The sequence below is a fragment of the Nicotiana attenuata genome, chromosome 7, assembly GCF_001879085.1.
Source record: "Nicotiana attenuata strain UT chromosome 7, NIATTr2, whole genome shotgun sequence".
Taxonomy (NCBI): Eukaryota; Viridiplantae; Streptophyta; class Magnoliopsida; order Solanales; family Solanaceae; genus Nicotiana; species Nicotiana attenuata.
The window spans coordinates 62,011,267-62,019,569 of NC_031995.1; positions in this window are offsets into that span (position 1 = coordinate 62,011,267).

Below are 8,303 nucleotides of genomic sequence, written 5' to 3' on the forward strand. Positions count from 1 at the left end.
AACCAGGATTAGTCTGTAGGCTAAACAAGTCCCTATATGTCTTGAAACAAGCTAGCAGGCAATGGTATGCAAAATTGACAGAAGCACTATGTTCCAGAGGTTATGAACATTCCATGCTCATTGTTCTACAAAAAAAATAGGGCATCTTTGGTATGTGTAGCAGTGTATGTTGATGCCGTGATACTTACAGGAACAGACCTAGAAGAAATAAGGCTTTTAAAGAAGTTTTTACATGATAGCTTCAAGATCAAGGATCTAGGGAGACTTCAGTACTTCCTTGGCCTTGAAATTCTTTATAAAGATGATAGAGTCATCATCTCCCAAAGAAAATTTGTCATTGATCTTCTAAGAGAGTATAACTGTCTCAGCTGTAGTTCATTATCCTCTCCCCTTGATCCAGGTGTGAAGTTAAAGGCAAAAGAAGGTGCTCCCTTGTCAGATCCCAGTTGCTACAGGAAGCTAGTTGGGAAATTGAATTTTCTAACTAACACAAGACTGGATATTGCTTTTAGTGTTCAACATCTAAGCCAGTTCATGCAAGATCCAAGGGAACCACACTTGAAAGCAGCATATCACCTATTGAGGTACTTGAAGGCTGATCCCAGCCTAGGAGTCTTCTTCTCCAAGAATGTTGATTATACAGTGAAGGCATACTGTGATTCTGATTGGGCATCATGCCCAGCCCAGGAAGTCAGTCACAGGGTATGTTGTCCTATTGGGAGATAGCCCTATTAGCTGGAAATCAAAGAAACAGGAAACCATTTCCTTGTCATCAGCTGAAGCAGAATACAGGTCCATTAGAAAGGTGGTTGGTGAACTAGTGTGGTTACAAAGGCTACTTGAAGAGCTCACAGTCCCTTTCTCCAGTCCTATTGAGGTCTTTTGTGACAGCCAATCCGCACTCCACATAGCAAGGAACCCAGTATTCCATAAATGAACGAAACATATTGAGGTGGACTGCCATTTTGTTCGAAACAAATTACAGGAAGGGCTCATTTCTCTATCATATTAGGACTGATCATCAACTTGCCGACATTCTTACCAAAGCATTAACTGGGATCAAACATTCCAACATTCTTAGCAAGTTGGCAGTGACAGCCTCACCTCCAACTTGAGGGGGGGGGGGTATTGAGTTCACTGGATATTCTGTATTGTATTATTTATATTTGTTCAGGGTAGTTGTACGTATAGCATCACGAGTAGTACCTAGCAGTTAGTTGAGTTAGTTAGATTTCCCAAAGTTCGTTAGTTAGTTAGGAGTTAGTTTGGGTTTTGTGCTCTGCTGATTTTCTTCTGTTTTGCATTGTATATATATACACTTTAGTTGAGCTAAAGAAATGAGACTTTCATTTCCAAATTCATTTTTCCTCCCTCTTGCAAATGCCCTCATTTTCAATCTTCCTCTCCAAGTCTCCATTCCCGCCATTGGAGCTCTTCTCGAGCTCAACTGTGCGTTTGTATTGCTGTTTCTGATATTTCATACCTGGCCCGTTTAGATGAAATAAACTCACAAAAATACGGTCGGGTTCAGGTATTTTAGTATTGACCCGTTTGACATAGATGAAAAAATCAGGTGGCAACATTTAATTGGATATTTATTACACCTCATATTTAACAGGCTAGATTTTTTGCACTGGTTTCAACTTTTGTGTAAAGTGGAACATAAGAAATAGAGATGGAGGGCCAAAATGGAACATATAAAATAGAGTTGGAGGGCCAAAATGGAACAAGGTAGAGATAGAGCTTTTTACTCTCAAATAAAAACCTCATTGGCGCCAAGCGTGAGGGAATGCTAGACGTTTGGTAATTTCTCCTCCGACCAGGATAAAAGATCCCATTGAATCCCCTTCTTGGGATTCAGAGAGGTCTGTAAACCTGTGCGTCGGCTTTCACTGGCGGGATTTCGTCATCAATAACCATCACTGTCAGGGGTAAGCGCATCCGTACAGACTAGACTCTTTTAAATGAAAAAAAGGCTTCTTGTCGGCAAATACCCCCTTCTCATCAACGTATTTTTAACATTAATGAAGGGTGGAAGATACCACGCTGTGGATCGCCAAAATAAAAAATGGTGCCAAGTTGGATGGGCTATATATGTATTTGGCCTTAGTCATAGTATCCTATGGATTCAATCCAATCTTCTTTGAGCTGCCAATAAAGCATTAATTAAACTAAAATTACTTAGCTGTTACTGGAGAAGAAGAGTTTTTATAATATCAAAGACACTTCAGAAGGGATAATGCCAAGTATCAGTTCAAATAGAAGATATTTTCTAGCGTAACAAGTAAATAAAGCATCTGATGAACACATTCGCAATCAAAATTAATTAATTCAGGCACATGATGTGCAATCATAACGTTAGTAATGACTTTCAGCAGACTTCAAAGCAAATCACATGAAAAGATGTGTATTTATTTTCAAGCTTAGTGATTAATTACCTATCATAGGACCCTTTAGTCAACTAGACAGCTCATTTAGTACGAATGTCATGTCAATTATCGAATAACTATAACTATATATAACTATAATATATATATATATAGAGAGGCGGATCCAGGATTTTAATTTTATGGGTTCCTATCGCAATCTCAAATTAATATACAATAATAACTGGGTTCACAAATAGATATTTATAGGTATTTAATAAAAAATTTAACAAAAATACAGGGTTTACGCAAAAGTTACTGGGTTCCTGGGAACTCATATATCATACTCTAGATCCGCCCCTATATATATATATATATATATATATATCGGAAAATGGTCATATTTACCCCTGTACTTCTAAAAAAGAGTTATATTTGGCCTTCGTTATACTTTTTTGATATATTTATCCTTATCGTTATACTTTAGCATCATATTTACCCCTCTACTCTACGAAAAGGGTTACGTTTGTCCTTCGTTATACTTTTTTTGATATATTTATCCTTACAGTTATACTTTAGGATCATATTTGCTCTATCTTCAAACCAATCATCATATATGATCGTTATACTTTTTTGACATATTTATTCTTACAGTTATACTTTAGGGTTATATTTGCCTCTCATCCATTAAATCCCCATATCCCACCTTTATTTTCCTACATGGCGCCTATGTGAATTTCTTTTTCCTCCAATTTAAATATGGTTACCTATTTAAGTTAATTTAACCCGCCCATCCAATTAAACCAGACCCACTAACTAAAATAAACCGAAATCCTAATTCCCAACCCCCACACTCGTCCGCCTCTCTCTCCGGATCAACTCCATATTTTTCGGATAGCAGCGACAACCTATAGTGTTACCTCTAATTCATCCGACGGCGACAACTCGGTTCAGTCTCGCTTATAAATGTTATTCAAAACTTAATTTATCTTGACATTTTCTTAGATAAACTTGAAAGTTTTCTTCGAGTTTTAGGCTTCTGTCAGTGCTCTATTTTAAGCACTGACCTTTGTCATTAACTCCGTTATTGTGCAACTTCTCGTAATTTACTTTGGTTACTACAATAATTGTGAGTTGTATCAGATTAGTGATTTTGAGTTTAAAGTTCTTGTTTGCCAATATGTTGCCGCAGCTATCCGATAAACATGGAGCTGAAAAAGAACTTTATCTTAAATAGGTGACCATATTTAAATTGTGTGGGCGGTTAAATTATCTTAAATAGGTGACCTTATTTAAATTGGAAGAAAAAGAAACCCACATAGGCGCAGGAGAAAAAAGCTGGGACATGGGGATTTAATGGATGAGGGGCAAATATGATATAACTGTAAGGATAAATATGTCAAAAAAGTATAACGTAGGACAAATGTAACCATTTTTGAAGAGTACAGGGTCAAATATGATCCTATAGTATAACGGTAAGGATAAATATATAAAAAAAAACATAATGAAGGACAAATATAACCCTTTTTGAAGAGAACAAGGCTAAATATGGCCCTTTTCCGTATATATNCGGAAAAACTATATATATATATATATATATATATATATATATATATATATATATATATATATCAAAGCAAGAAAGTTACCATATATAATTGGCATTATGGCATGCTATTAAAAATCCACTTGGCATTATATTCTTAAAGTGAATTTATGGGGAGATTTTCAAATAAAAAAATAGAACTTATATGGAATCCCATTTAATGAAAATCTTAGTTTTGACTCTTATATGGTAATCTTCAATTCAATTTTGTTATGGATCTTTAATTATTTCATATCCGGCTAAGTAGTTTTTTTGTCCCAACAAATATGAAAAAAAGGAAAAGTAGGTATTTATTAAGATAATTAAAAGTTGCATCAATTTCCTATAATGCAGATGTCATATAGAATACTATACTTATGGCAACAAAAAAAATCCATCGAAACATTCATGCATATAAAAAGCTATAGCAATTACTTTAACAAAAAGGAAGACGAAATAAATAAAGTACATGAACTGTTAAAAAAAAAAAAAAGAGTAAATTGCTCTTCCACACAGTAAATAGCAAAAACTTAAAATAAATTAAAACTCAATGTTCTATATTGAAAATGCCACATAATCTATATCTATATTTATATCTCTATCTCTACTATAATAAAAGCACGAAGGCCCTATCGAAATGTCGTTCGCCTTTTTTACCCTTCGTAAGTGCATTATATGTTGGATATACTTGTAATTGTAATCGTTAATTTTTTTGGAAAAAATCAAAAAGTGTCGTGTGCTTAATTCCTTTTAGGTTTAGAATTCTTTAGAATTTGCATTATTTGGATTTTGGAATTCTTGCTATACGAGTTCTTTTTTCCTTTGGTTCTTGTTTCCTTTAGTGTTAGGATTCTTGGATCCTTTTCCGTAGGTTTTTATTTTCTTTAGTTTTAGGACTCTTTAGATTTTGTCTTTTTAATTACGGTATGTCTTTTTCTCATGAGAAAATCTCACTTTATACCCATTAATTCCAAACTATTTACCCTGATGCCTAGACCTAAACTATTTACTACTGCTACCCATGCTTCCCAAACTATTTACCCGCATTTTTTCTTCTTCCTCCTCATTTTACCTTCCTCACTTTATACCCATCATATTTTTTCCTTCCAAACTTTATACAAGGATCTGGTGAAGCCCAGGTGCAAACTTTTTCCTTCCAAACTTTTCCTTCCAAACTTTTTCCTTCCTATATAAAAAATAATCCTTGTAAGGCTATCACCAGATGCAAGTCTTGAAGATTGTTGGGCTTCACCAGATCCTTGTATAAAGTTTGTAAACATCGTATTTTTTCCTATATAAATACTTTCATCTGGCCATCACCTTTAATATCCACCATTGTTGGGCTTGAAGCTCAATTTTATTTTTGAAGATTTTTTGTTTGATTCAAAGTGGGTGCTATTAAATATTGCTTATAGTACCTTCTGGAAGTTCATGCTGGAATTTGATAGCATTTGGAGCTGATTTGAGGTGATTGAGATCGAAATTTTCAGTTGAAAATCGAAGAAGAACACAGCTACAGTATACCGTTACGGTATACAATATGCTGTAGGAGTATATAGCTATATTGCAACAGTATACTATTATAGTATACAATATATTGTTATAGTATACTGTAATAATATGCAATATACTGTAGCAATATGTTGTAATAGCATACAATATACTATAATAGTATACTTATTACCCATAAATTCACTTGCCTTTTCCCTTTTAATTTGCTTTAAGCTTTTACCCAGCGTGAGAGGCAAATAGAAAATGCAAAAAAAAAAAAGAAAAAAATATTATAGTATGTTATATAATGTAACAGTATACTCTTACAATTAGATCCTTTTAGAATTTTTTGAAATTTTTATTGACAACTACTATTTCAGTTTAATAATTGAATTAAACTTTTTAACTCTTTGCGTACAATTGTATACCATGTTGGTATAACTATATACTATACTGGTATCAGATGTTAGTTAATATTTTTTTGGTTGTATTAGCTACATTTAATTGGTACACAATTTGATTTTTCTTTAGTAATAATATAAAAAAAAAGAATAATAAAAAATAATGAAAATAGGAAATAAAATTAGATTATGAAGAGAAAAAGAAAATTAAAAAAAAAGAAATTAAATGAAATTAGAATAGGAAAAAAGAAAAAAATAAGAAGAAACGAGAAAAAAGAAAAGGAGAAAAGAAAAAGAAAAGAAAAAAGAAAAAAGAAAAGAAAAGAAGCATAGAAATAAAAAAGAATTGGAGAATAAAGAGAAAACTCCCCACAAAACCTACTATGGGTAGGAAATGTAATTAGTTTATAGGTAGAAAAACAAATGGGTAAACAAGGGTAAATAGTTTTGTTTTTGTGGGTAACTGTGTCAAAAACCCTTTTCTCATTGTTCCTTTTGTGTTCGTTTAGGATGCAATTTTCCTTGTCTCTTGTAGGTCTAGTTCCTTATATCATTATTACTATATTAGAATAAAAACTCATTCCTATGAAATCGGTAAAATAACACTCCTATTCGTAATCAAGTAAACAATTAAAAACCTACTTAAAATAGAAAAGCACATACATGAAAGAACCTTAATAATAAAAAGAATGAGTTTAGCTACAAATCGATTACTTTCTCAACTGTTTTTCTTTGTCAATATTATATTGGTTTGATCTTTGGCTTGATATCATGTGATTGAAGCTTTAGTTAAAGTTCGGTTGTGTAGTTTTATTTTACTGCCTTCTTTTATTCATGCTACATGTTGGCATTACCTGAGATATCGTTTTGACGTATGTATCATTCTTAGATTTTATTTATGTTTTCTTGATACCTCCTATTAGGGGTGTACATAGGTGAGGTTGGTTCGGATTTTGTAATTACCAAACAAAACCAATTGTGTCGGGTTATTAAATATAAAGGCCAAACCAAACCAATAAAACTCGGATTTTTCAATCTCGGTTTTTCTCTAATTTTCGGTTTTTTCGGTTTTGTTTCGGTAAAATCTTCGTAGCACAAAACATATAACTTGTGCTCAAAATATTTCTTTAATCCTAGTAAGATACAACTATATAAGGTATTTTCCAAGAAAATAAAACAAAATATGTGATGTGTACATAGCATTTAATCCTAAAAATATTCAATAATAAAGACAATAAAATTATGTAATATAAATATTGCTAAATAAAAAGCCATAATAAAAATAAACATAATCTGAAAGTACTAAGTCATGAAATAAGTAGACTAATAAGGGAGTATTAGTTACATGACTAAACGCTAAAGAAAAAATAAAAAGAGGTTATGTGTTTTTATCTAAATTATTGCAAAACGAAAAATAAATATTCAATACATTGTCGTTCGTAGTATTGAATTGAATGTCTTTTGTTAGCATTAGTATTGATTTGATTTTGGTTTGGGCTTTTGTTAACATTATTTAAGTTACTAATGTTAATGGCTATAAAACTTAGAGAAATTTTCATAAACCACTATTGTTTAGTGGTTATTAGCTAGTTGTAGCTATCATTTACTATATTACTTCCTATAGCTATGTTTTCAGGTTTTTTAGAGTGTATTCGATGTATTTAAGCTACTGTATTCATGAATACAGTAGCATTTCTAGGCGTGAAACAGGGGATTACAGCTAGACAGATTTTTGTATTCAACTGTATTCACGGCGTGAAACAGAGGATTACGGCTAGACAGATTATTGTATTCGACTATATTCGACTGTATTCACGATATGTATTTGTGAATACAGTAACATAAATAGCGCAATTCATGGTCTATTCAGCTGTTTTTAAACGGAAAGTGAATCAATTAACATAATAGACTCCTAATATAACTCAACAAACTCAATTATAACACACAAAATTTGTATTTCCAGTTATAAAAAAGATTCTCAACCGAAAAATACCCCAAAAACATAGCAATCTTCAGAGAAAATATGCTGAATATTTTTCCCGCCGATAAAGACAACAAAAATAGAGCAATTTGAATACATATATACATCTGAATACATAAATTATATTAATTAAAAAAATATATGAATACATTCATGGAATACAACGAGACATTGAATACAATGAAATACATGAAATACAACGAGATACATTAAATACAATTAAAAAAAAGACAATGAATACAATGAAATACATGAAAATACAGCGAGATACATTGAAATATATTAACAGAAAATTCAAGTTGCTCAGCCCCAAACTCCGTCGTCTTTACTCAGTACACGACGCCGTCTCAGCGGATGGAAATAACAATTCCCTCGAAATAGGAACCTCAATTTTCACTTTCTTCTTATCTACCACATCGTCCTCGCCGCCAATGATTTTCCTCGGAACAGGAACCTAAATTTTCAGTTTGTTTCCATCG